Source organism: Mobula birostris, chromosome 6, assembly GCF_030028105.1.
Source record: "Mobula birostris isolate sMobBir1 chromosome 6, sMobBir1.hap1, whole genome shotgun sequence".
In the NCBI taxonomy this organism is placed as follows: Eukaryota; Metazoa; Chordata; class Chondrichthyes; order Myliobatiformes; family Myliobatidae; genus Mobula; species Mobula birostris.
In genome coordinates this window covers 28,954,751-28,973,922 of record NC_092375.1, presented here as the reverse complement: position 1 = coordinate 28,973,922, position 19,172 = coordinate 28,954,751, and positions in this window count along the sequence as shown.

The window sequence follows — 19,172 nt, the reverse complement described above, 5'->3', positions numbered from 1 at the left end:
AGTTGTACAGTCTGGTGTGTAGCTATACTTCACAATGATAAATTGTGTGCGATATAATAATTTTATAATTGAGCACGTGATGCTTATTGTACTGAAGTGTGGTGACATATTGATTCAACATACCAGACTGGGAATAAGACTGAGAAAGGAAGAAATGAGTTACAGTATATCATCGAGAATAATCAAACTGCTTTAGGTAATCTGACTGGAGCTCTTCTGAAGGTTATTGCAAATCCATAGACCCCACAGGCAAACATTACATTCAATCACTGGTGATTGAACCACAGAGTTGCTGCTCTCTCATTTTACAGTTATGGTTGTGAACTTAAAGCAATAAAGCATTAAACACCACCAGAAAAGCATTACAAGAGTCTGTAATGGTATGACATACACCAACAATAGATGTTACCTTGTTAAATGACAATTATTCATATCAATGTCAGTGAGCATGTTAGAGGCAAATCCTTACCAATCACATCTGGTAATTCCTGCAGTGATGAAATGCAGGTAGAGTGTTTCAGTCAGAGAACTCTGTTGATGAAGATTATTCTTGGTGTTATTATGTTTTAAAGTCTGAATAAAGTTGATTTTTTATTAGATTACCTGGAATAAAAAGAAATAAATATTCACAATTGTACATTGCTCCTAGAAGGGGGAAACACATCCCATGTTTTTTTTTCAATTAGATTTTCTTATTATTGTAAATCTCAGAAACTATACATAATGGTACCATTAGTTAAATAAGCACAGAACTAAACCAGGTTTTAGAAATTGCGATTATAAGCTTAAATTTTATACAGTGATTTAAGATTCACTGCCTAGAGCAGTAGAAAGCAACCCAAATATAAGTTACTATATCATTTCATTATGAATTTATATCAGATAAACAACAGGTGTACTATTCTTTCATCACAAAAACTTACTTTGATTAAAAAAAAGTAATTCCCTCACTAACAGTGTTAAAAGTTGTGATCCATTGAGATCTTACTAAATGGGGATCAATGTTTTTGCTTGGGAACTCTGCTTGTTTCTCTTTCCAAGAATCAGACATAATTTGTCACCCTATTGCACAATGAAACACTAAATTGATTTGGTATCTTAAAATTACAGACTTCAAAAACTATTCCATTGAGTAAAATGATTGGAAAAGATTAAAAAAAAGACTCACCAACGTTAATGAAATTATCCAAAGGTAGAGGAGTGCAGCGAAACTCAAACATCAATACAGAATCAACAACCACTAGTAGAAGGATTTAACAAAGGCTTGTTCAAAACTGATGGTTTTAGAGATATGTTTGAGGAAGGTGTGGAAATTAAATGATATTGGAAGGGAATTCCAGTGTGGGATGCTGGATCCTGAAGCCATGAATTATATTATTACTTATATTGCTCAGAGAAGCAAAGTCTATGCATACTACACTTTAGCCAATATATATGCTATAATATCCACCTATCCCACATACTGATTTTCAACATTCAGGACAGTGGCAGATTCATTCATTCACTACACTATCATGGGAATAGACTAATCAGTGTAATGCAATCAATCACTTACAGTTTTACAATGCAGCCATTCTGCAACTAGTAATATTTTCAAAGATATTAAAAATTGCCTCAGACTTTCTCTTTTATGAACAGCAGGCTGAAGCAATGTGACAGTGAATTCACTTCACTAGCTCATCAAACATTGCAACAAGATGTTGATTAGAACTAATAACTTAATTGAATAAGTCCATTTGGGTTATTGATGGTGGATCTGAATCAGATTTACTGGAGCATGAGGTCACAAGCTCAACATTTTAGGAATACCTTCTACCAATCCACCATCAGATTTCTGAACCCGTGAACACTAACTCACTATTCTTCTCCTACATTATATTTTTATTTTATTTCTTATTATAATTTATAGTAATTTTGTCTGTCTTGCTCTGTACAGCTGCCACAAAATGCACATTTAATGACGTATGTCAGGGATACTAAACCAAACGTGATTTTTCTGCTTTCTATTGTTCTTTACTCAGTTGTTCAGATATTTTTTGCTGGACTATTTCAGATTGCACTACAATCTCTGCACCCTTTTGCAACTTTTGCACCTTTCATTCTATTTATCATTGTATTTATTATTCCCTTTTGTTATTTATTCTGTGAGCTTCAAGTAAGCAAGGAATTTCATTGCACTCAGTGTCCACTTTATTAGGTACACATGTATGACTGCATAGAAGTATGCTGACAGGATCAACATCAGAATGGGGACGAAATATGATCTTTGAGCGCGGTTTTGAGTGTGGAAAGTGACCTTGAGCATGGAATGATTTTTAGTGCCAGACCGAGTAGTTTGAGTAGCTCAGAAATTGCTGCGCTCCTGGGATTTTTACCCACAACAGTCTCCGGAATTTCCAGAGAATAGTGCAAAAAGAACAAAAACAAAATTCCCAGCAGCAGTCCTATGAGTGAAAGCAATTTCGATAATGAGAGTGATCAGAGGAGAATGGTCAGATGGAATCAAACTGACAGGAAGGTGACAGTAACTTAGGTAACCACACGTTATAACAGTGGTCTACAGAACAGCAACTCCGAATGCACAACATGTTGAACCGTGAAGTGGATGAGCTGCAGCAGCAGAAGACCACGAAGGTACACTCAATGGTCAATTTACAAGGTACAGGAGGTATCAAATAATGTGGCCACTGAGTGTAATTAGAACATAGAAACTAGAACATAGAAATCTACAGCACATTACAGGCCCTTTGGCCCACAATGTTGTGCCGACCATGTAACCTACTCTAGAGACTGCCTAGGATTTCCCTGCGGCATAGCCCTCTATTTTCCGAAGCTCAATGTACCTATCTAAGAGTCTCTTAAAAGACCCTATCATATCCACTTCTACCACCATCACTGGCAGTGCATTCCATGCACTACCACTCTCTGTGTGAAAATCTTACCTCTAACATCCCCCTTGAACCTACTTCCAAGCACCTTAAAACTATGCCCCCTCGTGTTAGCCATTTCAACCCTGGGAAAAAGCCTCTGGCTATCCACACGATCAATGCCTCTCTATCAGGTCACCTCTCATCGTCCATCGCTCCAAGGAGAAAAGGCCAAGTTCACCCAACCTATTCTCATAATGCAACATCCGTGTAAATCTTCTCTGAACTCTCTCTATAGTATCTACATCCTTCCTGTAGTGAGGTGACCAGAAATGAATTCAGTTATCCAAGTGGGGTCTAACTAAGGTCTTATATATCTGTAATATTACCTCACAGCTCTTGAACTGAATCCCACATTTAATGAATGCCAACACACCATACACCTTCTTAACAACACTGTCAACCTGTGCAGCAGCTTTGAGTGTCCTGTGCACACGGACCCCAAGATCTCTCTGATCCTCCACACCGCCAAGAGTCTTACAATTAATATTATATTCTGTCTTCACATTTGACCTACCAAAATGAACTACTTCACACTTATCTGGGTTGAACTTCATCTGCCTCTTCTCAGCCAAGCTCTACATTTTATTGATGTCCTGCTGTAACCTCTGACAACCCCCTAGACTATCCACAACACCCCAAACTTTTGTGTCATCAGCAAACTTAATAACCCACCCTTCTACTTCCTCATCCAGGTCATTTATAAAAATTACAAAGAGGAGTGGTCCAAGAACAGATCCCTGCAGAACATCACTGGTCACTGACCTCCATGCAGAATACGAACCATCTACAACAACCTTTGCCTTCTTTGCCTTCTGTGTGCAAGCCAATTCTGGATCCACAAAGAAAGGCCTCCATGGATCCCATGCCTCCTTACTTTCAGAATGAGCCTTGCATGGGGAACATTATCAAATGCCTTACTGACGTCCATATACTGTACACTATACCCACTGCTCCATCTTCATCAATGTGTTTTGTTACATCCTCAAAGAATTTAATCAGGCTCATAAGGCATGAACCTGCCCTTGACAAAGCCATGCTGACTATCTTTAATCAGATTATGTCTTTCCAAATGCTTATAAATCCTGTCCCTTAGGATCTTTTTCAACAACTTGCCACCACTGAAGTAAGACTCACTGGTCTACAATTTCCTGGGTTACCTCTACTGCCTTTCTTAAACAAGGGAACAACATTTGCAATCCCCCAATCGTCCAGTACTTCTTCTGTCCCCAACGATGATGCAAAGTTCATCGCCAGAGGCTCAATAATCTCCTCCCTCACTTCCCACAGTAGCCTGGGTGTATCTCGTATGATCCCAGTGACTTATCTAACAATGCTTTTCAAAGCATCCAGCACATCCTCCTTCTTAATGTCTATATGCTCAAGTGTTTCAGTCCACTGTAAGTCATCCCCACAATTGCCAAGGTCCTTTTCCCTGGTGACTACTGAAGCAAAGTATTCATTAAGTACCTCTGCTACCTCCTCCATCTCCATTCACACATTTCCAATAACACAGCTGATTGTTCCTGTGCTCACGTGGCTTATCCTCTTGCTCTTCACATACTTGTAGAATGCCTTAGGGTTTTCCTCAATCCTGCTCGCCAAAGCCTTCTCATGGCCCCTCCCAGCTCCCCTAATTTCATTCTTAAACTCCTTCCTGGCAACCTTGTAATTTTCTAGAATTCTATCAGTATCTAGTTTCTTGAACCTTTTGTAATATTTTCTTTTCTTCTTAACTAAATTTTCCACATCGTTTGTACACCATGGCTCCTTTACCCTACCATCCTTTCCCTGCCTCAATGGAACATACCTATGCAGAACACCATGCGAATGTTCCCTGAACAGTTGCTACATTTCTGCTGTGCATTTCCCTGAGAAAATCTGCTCCCTATTTAAGTTCCCAAGTTGTTGCCTAATAGCTTCATATCTCCCCCTACCCCAATTAAATGTTTTCCCAAATTGTCTGCTCCTATCCCTCTCCAGCGCTATGGTAAAGGAGGTAAAGTTGTGATCACTACCTCCAAAATGCTCTTCCACCAAGACATCTGACACCTGACCAGGTTAACTTCCCAATACCAGATCAAATACAGCCTCTCCTCTAGTTGACTTATCTACATATTGCATCAGAAAACCTTCCTGAACACACCTAACAAACTTCACCTCATCTAAACCCCTTGCTCTAAGGAGATGTCAGTCAATATTGGGAAAGTAACAATCACCCATCACAACAACACTATTATTATTGCACCTTTCTAGAATCTGCCTCCCTATCTCATCTTTGACGTCTCTATTACTATTGGGGGGGGGGGGTCTATAAAAAACACCCAGTAGAGTTATTGCACCTTTCTGGTTTCTGGCTTTCACCACACTGCCTCAGTAGACAATCCCTCCATGACTTCCTCCTTTTCTGCAGCCATGATACTATCCCTGATTGGCAATGACATGCCCCAGTCTCTTTTGTCTCCCTCCCCGTCCTTTTTTGAACATCTATAGCCTGGGACACTCAGCAGCCATTTCTGCCCCTGAGACATCCAAGTTTCTATAATAGCCACAATGTCATAGTACCACATATTGATCCATGCTCTAAGTTCATCTGCCTTGGCCTCAGCCCCTTCTCGTCAAAGCCTCTGTGTTCCCATTCTGACTCTAGTCCCCACTCCGATGACGGCCGTTCCAATGATGGTCACTCCACTGGACCCTATCTCTCTTTTATGGTTTAAAAAATAAGAAGAACCCCCATGCAAGGAAAAAGAACTCACTGTGTTTGGTGGTGCTCCACCTGCCTTCCACTGCCGCTGATGCATCTAATGTAATTCACTGTGGTCAAATAACTGGTGCATGGTGAACGAAACCATGTACTGTGCAGTGGTTCACTCCAGCAAAGTTTCACTGTGTGGATGGAAGAAGCAGAAGAACAGTCGGGACAAAAGCCTCACATCTGCAAGACCATGAGACCGCTGGAGGCTGTAGGCCCAGAGACGTCCTATCATTGGGTTAGAGCACTGTCCGTGATTGTGTGTGGGTGGGAGAGAGATAGGAACTTTGTTTTGGTGTTGTTGCTGCTGCTTGCGTGTTCTGTGAACATGGTGGGCGTGCTAAGTTGGCGTCCGAATGTGTGGCAACACTTGTGGGCTGCCACCGTCCTTAGGTTGTGTTGGATGTTAATGAAAACAGTGTATGTTGCAAATATACGGGTGATAAATACATCTGAATATGAATTAGAATGGATCTTGCTTTTTGACAATCCTAAATCTCCAGGAAGTCTCAAAGGCATGAAAAGGATAAGGCCTTAACTTCAGCATTCATCCATCCACCTGAGTGTGTTTTTGAAGAGACTCTTCCTGGAAGCCATTTTGCAACTATTTTTCTTTACTGAGATGAAACGTGGAATAGGCCCTTCTGGCCCTTCGAGCTGTGCTGCCCAGCAATCCCCCAGTTTAATCCTAGCCTCATCAGGAGACAATTTACAATGACCAATTAGCAACCAACTGGTAGGTCTTTGAACTGTGGGAGGAAACCGGAGCACCCGGAGGAAACTCATGTGATCATGGGGAGAATGTACAAACTCCTTATGGGCAGTGGCGGGAATCACCTGTACTGTAAAGCATTGTGCTAACCAATATACGACTGTACCATCCTAGCTTAATTAGGGATAAATAGGAACTCTTAGTTTTCTCATAACATCCTGTCGTGTAGCACAGGGCTCCCCAACCTTTTTAGCACTGCGGACCGGTTTAATATTGACGATATCCTTGCGGACCGGCCGACCGGGGTGGGTGTTCAAGTCGGGTTAAACTCACCTCAACATGTCTTTCACAGTTAGGGTTGCCAACTTTCTCACTCCCAAATAAGGGACAAAAGTAGCAGTCAAATTCCGGGACACTTTACCCCAGGAAAGACTACCATGACCATGAAGCCTTGCGTGGGCACTTGTGTGCGCATGCGTGACGTGCGCATGTGATGTGCGCATGCACGTATGTGCTGATTTTTTTCCTCCCCACAAATCGGTTTTGGCTTAATCTTCCCAACTACACGGTACATACATTATTTCTACTTTATATAGGCTGTGTATTTATCATATCATTCCTGCTTTTACTCTATGTTAGTGTTACTTCAGGTTTTATGCGTTATTTGGTATAATTTGGTAGGTTATTTTTTGGGTTTGGGAATGCTCAAAAATTTTTCCCATATAAATTAATGGTAATTGCTTCTTCGCTTTACACCACTTCGGCATGAAAGGTTTCATAGGAACGCTCTACCTTAGCGGGGGCAATATGGGACAAGGGCGGTCCCGTATGGGACAAACCAAGTTAGCCCAATATACGTGATGTCGCGGCAAATACGGGACAGTTGGCAACCCTATGTTCAAGTTCAACAGTGCGTGACAGGGAATGGGGAAAGGTACAGGTGACTCATATCGTTCCCTCACGGCCCGGCAGCACATGCTTTGCGGCCCGGTGGTTGGGGACCGCTGATGTAGCACAATTAAATGCTATAAAGTATATGAAGACCAAGCATTCAGAGGACAAACTACAATCAACAGTGCACTGACAATGTCTCCTTGCTTGGGGATGAAACATAGCAAGTAAGTTGCCAAGATCAGAGAACAACTCGACCCAGCCATTAACCACTTGAGCTATGCATCTTCTGAATTATTTCCTAAATGCTATACCATATAATATAACTTCTAGACTACAGTTTTAACTAAGTTAGGGTTCAGCAATAATGATAATTATTGTTTAAGCTCATGTGTGAAGAATAGCTTCTTGGATTAAGTATTAAGAGTTTTAGATGCAATAGAAAGCATGAGGGAATTCCAGGTGAAATAAAAAGTACTGAAAGAATGACTGACTAATTCAAGGTCTAGAAGCTGTACATAATGAGCCTATCTTGTAGAAGAATACCAGCCGCAGAAAATAAATCATAATTAACGCTGTAACCTGGCATAGGAAATATTACCACCAATGTGCATAAACGATGATCAGTGATTGACAGGTGCTGGATCAGCTTTGACATGGCATCAATAACTGTAACCTTGGTTTTATTCAAGCATTTAATCTCACAATAATTTCATGTCACCTGCTTCCAGCAGCAAATTCTCAGACTTCATGGCACAGACTCTAATCAACTACGACATCCCACTTCAGGCAAAGAAAATAAATATCTGAAAGTAACTGAGAACAGAAAATAAACCAAGGTTTATTTGAATACTAAAATGGCAAATGTGAAAGTGTTGAAATTTTGCAAGAGGGCTATTTTATCTGAAAAGAAAATATTTAGCACTTGACTTGATTTCTCAAAGGAACAGCTGTATTTCCCATTCACAAAATAAAGTTCTAATTATAGACTGCTCTACAACAAGTAGAGCATTCTCACATGGAAAGGTAAAGTCAAAATTGACATCTATTGTCAAATACACAAGTTCATGTACACACAGATGCAATGGAAAGCTTACCCACAGCAGCATCACAGGCACGTAGCATCAGAGACACAACATTCACAAGAAAACATAAATTACACAAAATTATACAAGAAAGGGCACAATTAGGACAAAAAAAAAATGAAGTCCGTTGTAGTGCTAAGTGGCCATAGTGTTGTTGTACTAAGGTAATGATTATGATTGTGAACGTTGATTCAAGAACTGATTGGTTGAAGGGAAACAGATGTTCTCGAATGTGATGATGTGGATCTTCAGAGTTTTGTACCTATGAGAAGATGGTATGGCACAAATAATGGGGATCTTTAGTGACAAATGTTGCCTTCTTGAGGCAGCACTTCATGTAGACACCACCAGTTGTGGGGAGGGATGTGCAAGTGATACATTGGGCTGGTCACCTACTTTCTGCAGCTCTTTACATTCTTACAGTCAGAGTGCTGTGCTATACCATGGTGCCGCCAACCTGGATGGTACTTTAAACAGTTTGTCTGTAGACATTTATTCGAGTGTAGAGTGACATGTTGAGCCTCCTTAACCTTCTAACAAAACAATGCCTTCCTTGTCATTGCAACTATGTGCTGGGCCCAGAACATTAACTATGTTAATGCCCAAGAATTTAAAGTTGGTAAATTGGTTTATGGTTGTTACATTTATCAAGGTACAATGAAAAATTCTCCATGCAGATCAATTCATTACAACACTACAAACCTGTAGATAAAGTGAGCAGAATCTGACCACACAGTTGCGAGTCTTTAAGGAGTAGAGGGCTGAGGAGCCGAGGATGTGGCCTTGTAGTCTACCAGTGTTGAGAATAACCATAGCGGAGGTGTCACTGCTAACCTTCACTGTTTGTGACCTGTTGTCAACTCAGAGATCCAGTTACAAAGGGAAGTGTTGATTTCCAGGTCTGAAGGTCTGAAGGTGAGTTTTCTTGGAGTTATAGTATTGAAGGCATAGTTGTAGTCAATATACAATAGTCTAAATCGGTGTCCTTACTGTTCAGATGTTCAGGAGATGAGTCTAGGCTCAGGGAAATAGCATAAACCTATTTTGGTGGTAGCCAAATTGCAATGGCTTGAGGATGCCCCGGAGACTAGGATTAATGCAGACCACTGTTCCCTCTAAACTGCACGGGTGTGCAGCCTCATAGTAACTGAAATGCTCCTAAGCACATAGCCTTCATTGCCACGCAGCTGGAATTTTCTTTTACATGTTTTATTAAAGTGCCACGTAGTTTTCAGGCCATGCAAGAATTTTCTACACAGAGCAATGGTTGGTCTGTACAGTAGTAAAAAAAAATTAAGAGGGAACTTTGATGCTGACGCTCTCCCCTGCTGATCTACCATTGTAGGCTGGAACATGTTTGCCCTCTTTCCCATCCTTCAATCAGAAATCACTTCTTTAATTTTACTGAGGTTGTTTTTGTAGTGTCAGTCAATGGGATGTTCTATTTTGCTCCTGGATGCTGACTCATCACCACCTGTGATTCATCTAACCTTGGCACCATTGATTTCAATCAAAATGTAAATACAGAGAAAACAGGCAGCTAATCCAAGGTTATCCGTTTTTAAAATAGCCCACTGTATGGCTTGAGATGCCAGAGTGGGAGGGGGCTGAGAGGTCTGCATGCATGTGTGCGTGCGTGTGTGTGTGTGTGTGTGTGTGTGTGTGTGTGTGTGTGTGTGTGTGTGTGTGTGTGTGTGTGTGTCCGTGCGTGCTCATTTTCTCTTTATACACAAGTCTCCAGAAATTCACTCCAGTCGGAGGTGTGATTACTTCAGTGCAAAATAATTTCAGAACTTGTGACTACCACTTTGTGTACAGGTAGCATGGTAATGTGGGATTTAGTGCAAAGCTTTGCCATTCAAATGATCACCAATTAGGTTCAATCCCCACTGCTGTCTGTAAGGAGTTTGTACATTCTCCCCATGACCGTGTGAGGTTCCTCCGGGTGTTCCAGTTTCTTCCCACATTCCAAAGCTTCAGTAGGTAGGTGAGTAAACTGTGAGCATGCTATGTTGGCGCCTGAAACAAGGTGACACTTGTGGACCGCTCCCAGCACATCTTTTTAGACTCTGTTAGTCATTGATGCATTTCACTCTATGTTTCGATGTACGCATGACAAATAAAGCTAATCTTTTATTTCCATTTAACATTTCAGAATGGGGCTGAATGTTGTTGGCAGTAATATTCATGTCTAACTATTCTCTGTATATCTACATAGGCTTTATAACTTTTGCTCTTTTGTTTCACTGATGAAAGACTGGATTAAAAATTAAAGTTAAACTGACATATTTCATTGTGGTCAATTAACTTCCTGTTTTCCTCCTGCTCCAATGTTATTGACTCTCTCCCAGGACAATTGTTAAAATAGTCCATTTTGTATTTCTTGATCAAAAAAAGGAAAAAAATGGCACCTAGTGGTCAAAGAGGATAATTCCACTTCCAATAAGCTGACAGCACATAAAACAACAGATTTCACAATAATCAGTGTCCAATATCATGCGAATACGGTAGTGTTTCCTACAGTGTTAAGTGTTCTTAATTGGATGTGGGACTTAAAGTTAGTTCATTAAGATGGACTCATCTTATAAAAGCTGATGGATAAAAATGCAAATGTATGACTAGGGATCTCTTCCCTTACATATCTGCTCAATTCACAGATTAATAAGTACATAGATATCAGCATATTCCTGTTCAAGATATGAAACATTAGGGATGGAGGGGATTTCTTTTTTTTTTGGAATTGTGTTTGTTTTGTTATTCTGGCTTTGATAACGCCCAAATAATATTAAATGGAATTGTGTCACTGCAAACACTTTTGCATTAATAGAAAAAATGTTCTTAATAATTTCCATATTAGCTATGATTTCCATATTACTATGATTTGACACAGATACATTTTAATTTCAAACGTTATTATTGTCCTTTTGTTGTCTCCCAAGGGGATCAGGGCTAATTATCAGATCAAGTGTATTACCATCCATTGAGAATGCCAAAGGGTCAAGATCGTTTTCAAAGCCCAGCCTCATGTGCACTTGCACTAAGCTACAACGTGCAGCTGATCCACTGCAGGCTCAGAAAACCCAAAGCTTCCTTCACAAAACCAAGCCAGAAGTTAATGTGTGAGAGCCCGATTGAAGGGAGCAAGTGAACAAAGTGTGTTTGTGGGGACAGTCTGCTGTTCCTGCCTCCAAAAGGATCATTGGAGCCAGGGATATCATTGTTCAGGCCTATTCTTTCTGCTGTACCACATCACACACTCTGCACTTCGACACCTAGGAATTGCTAGCATGGAGAATAATTTAACAAAATGTCAACATTTAAATAACATTCTTGCCTATTTTATTTGAGAACATGTGATCTCTGAAATCGTAATAGACTCAGTGTATCGTTGTATACAACAGCAGCAAGGATGACAAACTATTATAGGAACATCAAGTTTACACCCAGAACAAAAAAAAACAAATCTTTAAAATTAAGGAAAGGTGTCCTTAAATGGATAGAAAATATTCCTAGTGGTTGTGGGGTAATTATTCTAATTTAAAATTATTAGCAGATTGGAGAGAGACATTAGGAGAAATTGATTTTTATGAAGAGCTTTTGGAGCATGGACTGGTTTACAATAGATGAGGCAGCTCTTAAGGGAAAGCAGATAAATGTTTAAAGAGCAGAAAGATGCAGAGTTATTTGGCAATCATAGGCCAATAGATTAACTTTGAATTGATTTGTAATGTGTTAGTATAGACATAATTGAATGAATACCCTCCTTCTGGGGCATATACATGTGTGATGTTCTGTATTTCAGTATTCACTTTAAGCAACTGTACAGAACATTCATGAAAGTAAGGGTAGAGAGAAATCCTTCTTCATAACTTGCAAGCTCTCAGCAGTTTTTTATTACTGTATCCAAACACACAGACATAAGGGTAATATGGAAGGATAATTTTTAATTAATATCTCATCAATCTACTATCTTCCCATTCATAACATAGTCTTCCACGTCCTTAGATTTCACTTTGAAACAAATGTTTCAGAGTATACTTTCAAATTAATACTAAGTTGAAATCAGAATAAAATAAATAAAATTATTCGATGAATCTGTTAAAAACGTGATCAGTTTCTCATCCATGCTGTGTGAAATAACCATTACTGCAGACGACATTACTGTTTCAGTCTACCTTTCATGGCATGATCTCCAGTTTGAAGGAGAACCCAGAAAACATCACAAACCAGCCTCCTCCCTACATCAACAACAGGAATTCTGCAGATGCTGGAAATTCAAGCAACACACATCAAAGTTGCTGGTGAACGCAGCAGGCCAGGCAGCATCTGTAGGAAGAGGTGCAGTCGACGTTTCAGGCCGAGACCCTTCGTCAGGACTAACTGAAGGAAGGGTGAGTAAGGGATTTGAAAGTTGGAGGGGGAGGGGGAGATCCAAAATGATAGGAGAAGACAGGAGGGGGGAGGGATAGAGCCAAGAGCTGGACAGGTGATAGGCAAGAGGATCATGGGACAGGAGGTCCGGGAAGAAAGACAGGGGGGGGGGAACCCAGAGGATGGGCAATGGGTATATTCAGAGGGACAGAGGGGAGAAAAAGGAGAGTGAGAGAAAGAATGTGTGCATAAAAATAAGTAACAGATGGGGTACGAGGGGGAGGTGGGGCCTTAGCGGAAGTTAGAGAAGTCGATGTTCATGCCATCAGGTTGGAGGCTACCCAGATGGAATATAAGGTGTTGTTCCTCCAACCTGAGTGTGGCTTCATCTTTACGGTAGAGGAGGCCGTGGATAGACATGTCAGAATGGGAATGGGATGTGGAATTAAAATGTGTGGACATGTAAGAACGGGAATGGGACATCTGCTCTCACTCCATCCTCCCGCCACCCCACTAGGAATAGGGTTCCCCTGGTCCTCACCTACCACCCCACCAGCCTCCGGGTCCAACATATTATTTCCCCTCTACCACCACTCTGCTCCGTCTAGCGGAATTAGTCCTTACCCTTAATAATTTCTCCTTTGGCTCCTCCCACTTCCTCCAAACCCGTATGGGTCGTAGCTATGCCTGCCTTTTTGTTGGGTTTGTGGAACAATCTATGTTCCGTGCCTATTCTGGTATCTGTCCCCCACTTTTTCTTCGCTACATCGACGACTGCATTGGCGCTGCTTCCTGCACGCATGCAGAGCTCATTGACTTTATTAACTTTCACCCTGCCCTCAAGTTTACCTGGTCCATTTCCGACACCTCCCTCCCCTTTCTAGATCTTTCTGTCTCTGTCTCTGGAGACAGCTTATCCACTGATATCTACTATAAGCCTACTGACCCTCACAGCTATCTGGACTATTCCTCTTCTCACCCTGTCTCTTGCAAAAACGCCATCCCCTTCTCGCAATTCCTCCGTCTCCGCCGCATCTGCTCTCAGGATGAGGCTTTTCATTCTAGGACGAGGGAGATGTCTTCCTTTTTTAAAGAAAGGGCCTTCAGTTCCTCCACTATCAACTCTGCTCTTAAACGCATCTCCCTCATTTCACGTACATCTGCTCTCACTCCATCCTCCCGCCACCCCACTAGGAGTAGGGTTCCCCTGGTCCTCACCTACCACCCCACCAGCCTCCGGTTCCAACATATTATTCTCCGTAACTTCCGCCACCTCCAACGGGATCCCACCACTAAGCACATCTTTCCCTCCTCCCCTCTCTCTGCATTCCGCAAGGATCGCTCCCTACGCAACTCCCTTGTCCATTCGCCCCCCCCATCCCTCCCCACTGATCTCCCTCCTGGCACTTATCCGTGTAAGCGGAACAAGTGCTACACATGCCCTTACACTTCCTCCCTTACCACCATTCAGGGCCCCAAACAGTCCTTCCAGGTGAGGCAACACTTCACCTGTGAGTCGACTGGGGTGATATACTGCGTCCGGTGCTCCCGATGTGGCCTTTTATATATTGGCGAGACCCAACGCAGACTGGGAGACTGCTTTGCTGAACATCTACACTCTGTCCGCCAGAGAAAGCAGGATCTCCCAGTGGCCACACATTTTAATTCCACATCCCATTCCCATTCTTACATGTCTATCCACAGCCTCCTCTACTGTAAAGATGAAGCCACACTCAGGTTGGAGGAACAACACCTTATATTCCGTCTGGGTAGCCTCCAACCTGATGGCATGAACATCGACTTCTCTAACTTCCGCTAAGGCCCCACCTCCCCCTCGTACCCCATCTGTTACTTATTTTTATACGCACATTCTTTCTCTCACTCTCCTTTTTCTCCCTCTGTCCCTCTGAATATACCTCTTGCCCATCCTCTGGGTCCTCCCCCCCTTGTCTTTCTTCCCGGACCTCCTGTCCCATGATCCTCTCGTATCCCCTTTTGCCTATCACCTGTCCAGCTCTTGGCTCTATTCCTCCCCCTCCTGTCTTCTCCTATCATTTTGGATCTCCCCCTCCCCCTCCAACTTTCAAATCCCTTACTCACTCTTCCTTCAGTTAGTCCTGACGAAGGGTCTCGGCCTGAAACGTCGACTGCACCTCTTCCTACAGATGCTGCCTGGCCTGCTGCGTTCACCAGCAACTTTGATGTGTGTTGCTCCTCCCTACATCGCCAGCTTGTGGGAGTCACATCATCAGCATGGTTAGATTATGAGAACACCTTTATTGTCATTTAGAAATGCATACATGCATTAAGAAATGATACAATGTTTCTCCGGAGTGATATCACAGAAAACAGGACAGACCAAAGATTAATACTGACAGAACCACATAATTATAACATATAGTTACAGCAGTGCAAAGCAATACCATAATTTGATAAAGAACAGACCATGGGCACAGAAAAAAAAGTCTCAAAGTCCTGAGTCAATCGACTCCCGAGTCCCCGATAGCAGGCGGCAAAAGGGAGAAACTCCCTGCCATAAACCTCCAGGCACAGTCAACTTGCCGATACCTTGGAAGCACCGGACCACAGCTGACACTGAGTCCATCCGTCCGAAAACTCCGAGCTTCCGACCAGCCCCTCCGATACAGCCTCCCGAGCGCCATCCTCTCCACGGCTGCTGAAACACGCAAAACCAAGGATTTCGGGGCCTTTAGCTCCGGAGATTAATCACAGAACTTGAGGTTGGACTTAAACAAAAAGCTGATAGGTCTTGGGGAAGGTTTACTTAGCTTGTGGATTGGACTCTGTAGTTCATGTTATGATGTGTTTCTGCTTTCCAATTGCTACTTTATTGTTGCTATTTTGTACTATTTTGATCAGAGCGGTACATAAAATCAAGTCCCATGCTCTCATTTCTTGACTATTTCAAGAGCTTTGTATTGATAATGATGAACACTTGCTGCTGCACACAGATGTCAGATGGCTCTCAAAAGGAAACTGCCTGAGACACCTCTATGTGTTTTTTGAAACTTGATAAAATCCCTTGAAGACTCGACTGATTTATTCAATAATCACCTCAAGAGTGTTAAGCATAATACTGCTTATTTGTCAGAACTATTTGCAAAGTTTAATAAAATCAATCTTCAATTGCATGAAATTTTGTGAATCTTATCTAAATCAAATCAGTTTTCTCCACATTTTTGTCCAAGTTAACCCTATTTGAGCACAATATTGGCCGTTGTGCCCTTTTCCAATTTCCAAGCCTTTCCGAGTTGGAAGAGAAAGAAAGAATACCGGATGATGAACTTGGTGTATACTGTGCCCTCCTGGCTGAGCTGCATAAAGACACGTCAGAGAGATTTCAGGATCTTCTCTTGATCAAATTTCCAAACTAGGTAAAAAATCCATTCACGAAAACTTGCAATGAGGAACCCACTGGAAGTATGGAGGAAGAACTGATCTTGCTACAAAATAACTTCAGCTGAAGCCAAGCTTCAAAAAATCATATCAAGACTATTGGTCTCTGAAGACTATCTTGCACTGTAGAAAAAGGTTAAATTGTTCTTTATTGCCTTTCCAACATCTTAATCAGTGACGTGTGACTTAGGTGTGAAATCTGTACCGAGAGCAAGAATAGATGGAGAAGTTTACGAAAATCAAGAGAGGCATTAGACAAGGGTGTGTTTTCTCCCCTGATTTATTTAATGTGTACAGTGAAACAATATTACAAAAAATAAGAGGCATCTTGGAAATCAAAGTTGGCGGTGAAAAAATGAACAATTTCAGATATGCGAATGACACTGTGTTAATTGCAAGTACCGAGGAAGAACTACAAAACTTAATTGATATAGTTGTTGAAGAAAGTACAAAAGTGGGTCTATCTATCAATTGCAAAAAGACAGAGTGTATAGTGATATCCAAAAAGAAGGAGAATCCTATCTGCAGGTTGAAAGTAAATGGGGAAGACATAAAACAAGTACAGAACTTTTGCTACTTAGGAAACTGGGTGACATCAGATGGCAGGTGCGACTTGGACATCAAAAGAAGAATAGAGATGGCAAAAGACACCTTTACGAGAATGAAGAGTATACTGATCAACACTAAACTAGGCATGACAACCTGCCTCAGAGTACTGAAATGTTATGTTTATCCAGTTATGTTATATGGCTCAGAATGTTGGACAATATCTAGTAAGTGAGGAAACGAATTGAAGCAGCAGAGATGAGAAAATGCTGGAAATTCAAGCAATACACATAAAAAATGCTGGTGAACGCAGCAGGCCAGGCAGCATCTATAGGAAGAAGTACAGTCGACGTTTTGGGCCGAGACCCTTTGTCAGGACTAACTGAAAGAGGAGATAGTAAGTGATTTGAAAGTGGGAGGGGGAGGGGGGATCCAAAAAGACAGGAGAAGACAGAAGAGGGATGGATGGAGCTAAGAACTGAAAAGTCTATCTCTTCTTTCAGTTAGTCCTGATGAAGGGTCCTGGCCCGAAACATCGAATGTACTTCTTCCTATAGATGCTGCCTGGCCTGCTGCATTCACCAGCATTTTTGTGTGTGTGTTGCTTGAAGCAGCAGAGACATGGTTTTTGAGGAGGATGTAAAGAATATCGTGGATGAAACAAATATCTAATGAGGATGTTATGAACAGAGCAAGCACGAAAAGAGAAATAATGTAATCATGAAAAGGCAACATGACTTCATTGGACATGTGATTAGGAAAGAGGAGTTAGAATGCACGGTAATTATGGGAAAGATTGAAGGGAAGAAAGCAAGAGGAAGACAAAGACAAATGATGATGGAGACAGCAGCCAGAGAACTGGAAATGAATACCAATGAACTGATCCACTTGACCCGAAACAGGAGTATGTGGGCCATGACAGTCAAAGATCAAACTAGGCATGGCACCTGATGATGATGATAAAGATTTTGGTGTAGTCGCCCAACTTCTTTCAAAGCAATGAAACAGATTGCAAATTACAGAACATGGCTCCTCCTGAATGATATTGAGCCTGATGTTGAGAAGCTGATAACACTGCACAAAGCCCAACTATCCCATTAAAAGGTGATAAAGCAATGAAGTAGTGAATAGCTGGATTACTAATGTAAGCTTGAAAATTGTTTATATTGCAATTAAATAAATCAATTTATTTGGAGTTTTAAACAGATTTGAATAACTTTTACATTATTTGTCACTGCTTTGAATTTTCTATTCCTATTTACTTACACTGTGCATCATAAATCGACATTCTTTATAGCTTTTTATGTAATAGCTGGAAAGCAAAAGGGGGTCACTGGGGATGTGGTATGGAGGCAAGGGGACAGTAACCCAAAAAAGTTTGGAAACCACCTATCAAGTTGATATATTCCATCTGCCACTGCTCTGCCCAGCTCTGCTGCCTGTCTGTATCTTGGTGTAACCTATGACAACCGTCTACACTATCCACAACACCTCCAACCTTTACGTCATCTGAAAAATTACAGACACACCCTTCCAGTTCCTCATCCAAGTCACTTATAACAAATAACACAGACTAGGCGGTCCCAAAAGAGGTTCCTGAAGAATTCCACTGGTCACCGACCTCCAGCCTGAATACACTCCTTCTATCATCACCCTCTGCCTCCTGTGGGCAAGCCAATTCTGAATCCAAGCAGCCAAGTTTCCATGGATCCCATGCCTCATGACATTCTCAATGAGCCTTCTATGGGTAACCTTATTAAAATCCATATACATTACTGCTAAGTGAAAATAAGTGCAACTTTTGATAATGATATAAATACACAGTGTGCAACTGGGTATTGGACTTCCTAATCAACAGGTAATCAGGATACACAACCACTCCTCCCTCCCTATCTTCCTCAACGCAAGTGCTTCCCCCCCCCACCACTGCCCCCCAGGGCTGTATACTGAGCCCATTGCAGTACAGTCTGCTTACACATGACTGCACAGCCAAAGGCCTGAGCAATCACACCGTTAAGTTCGATGACACAGCAGTGGTGGGGCTCATCACCAACACCGATGAGATGGCCTTCAGAGAGGAGTTGGAAGAGCTCAAGCCCTGGTCTCAAGCAAATAGCATCTTTCCTAATGTAAACAAGACAAAGGAGATGGTTATCAACTACAGAGGAACTCATACCACACACAGTCTCCTTTATATTGGCAGCACAGCAGTGGAAAATGCAAGCAGTTTCACACTCCTGAAAGTACACACAATCTCTCATGGTGTCAGAACACATCCTACACAGTCAGGAAAACTCACCAATATCTCTACTTTCTGAGGAGGCTGAAGAGAGCTGGACTTTACACATCCATACTCACATCATTCTACAGATGCACAGTAGTGCACCATGACAGGCTGTATCACTGCTTGGTGCAGAAACTGCACTGCAGCAGACAGAAAGGCTCTGCAGTGGGTAGTCAAAACTGTG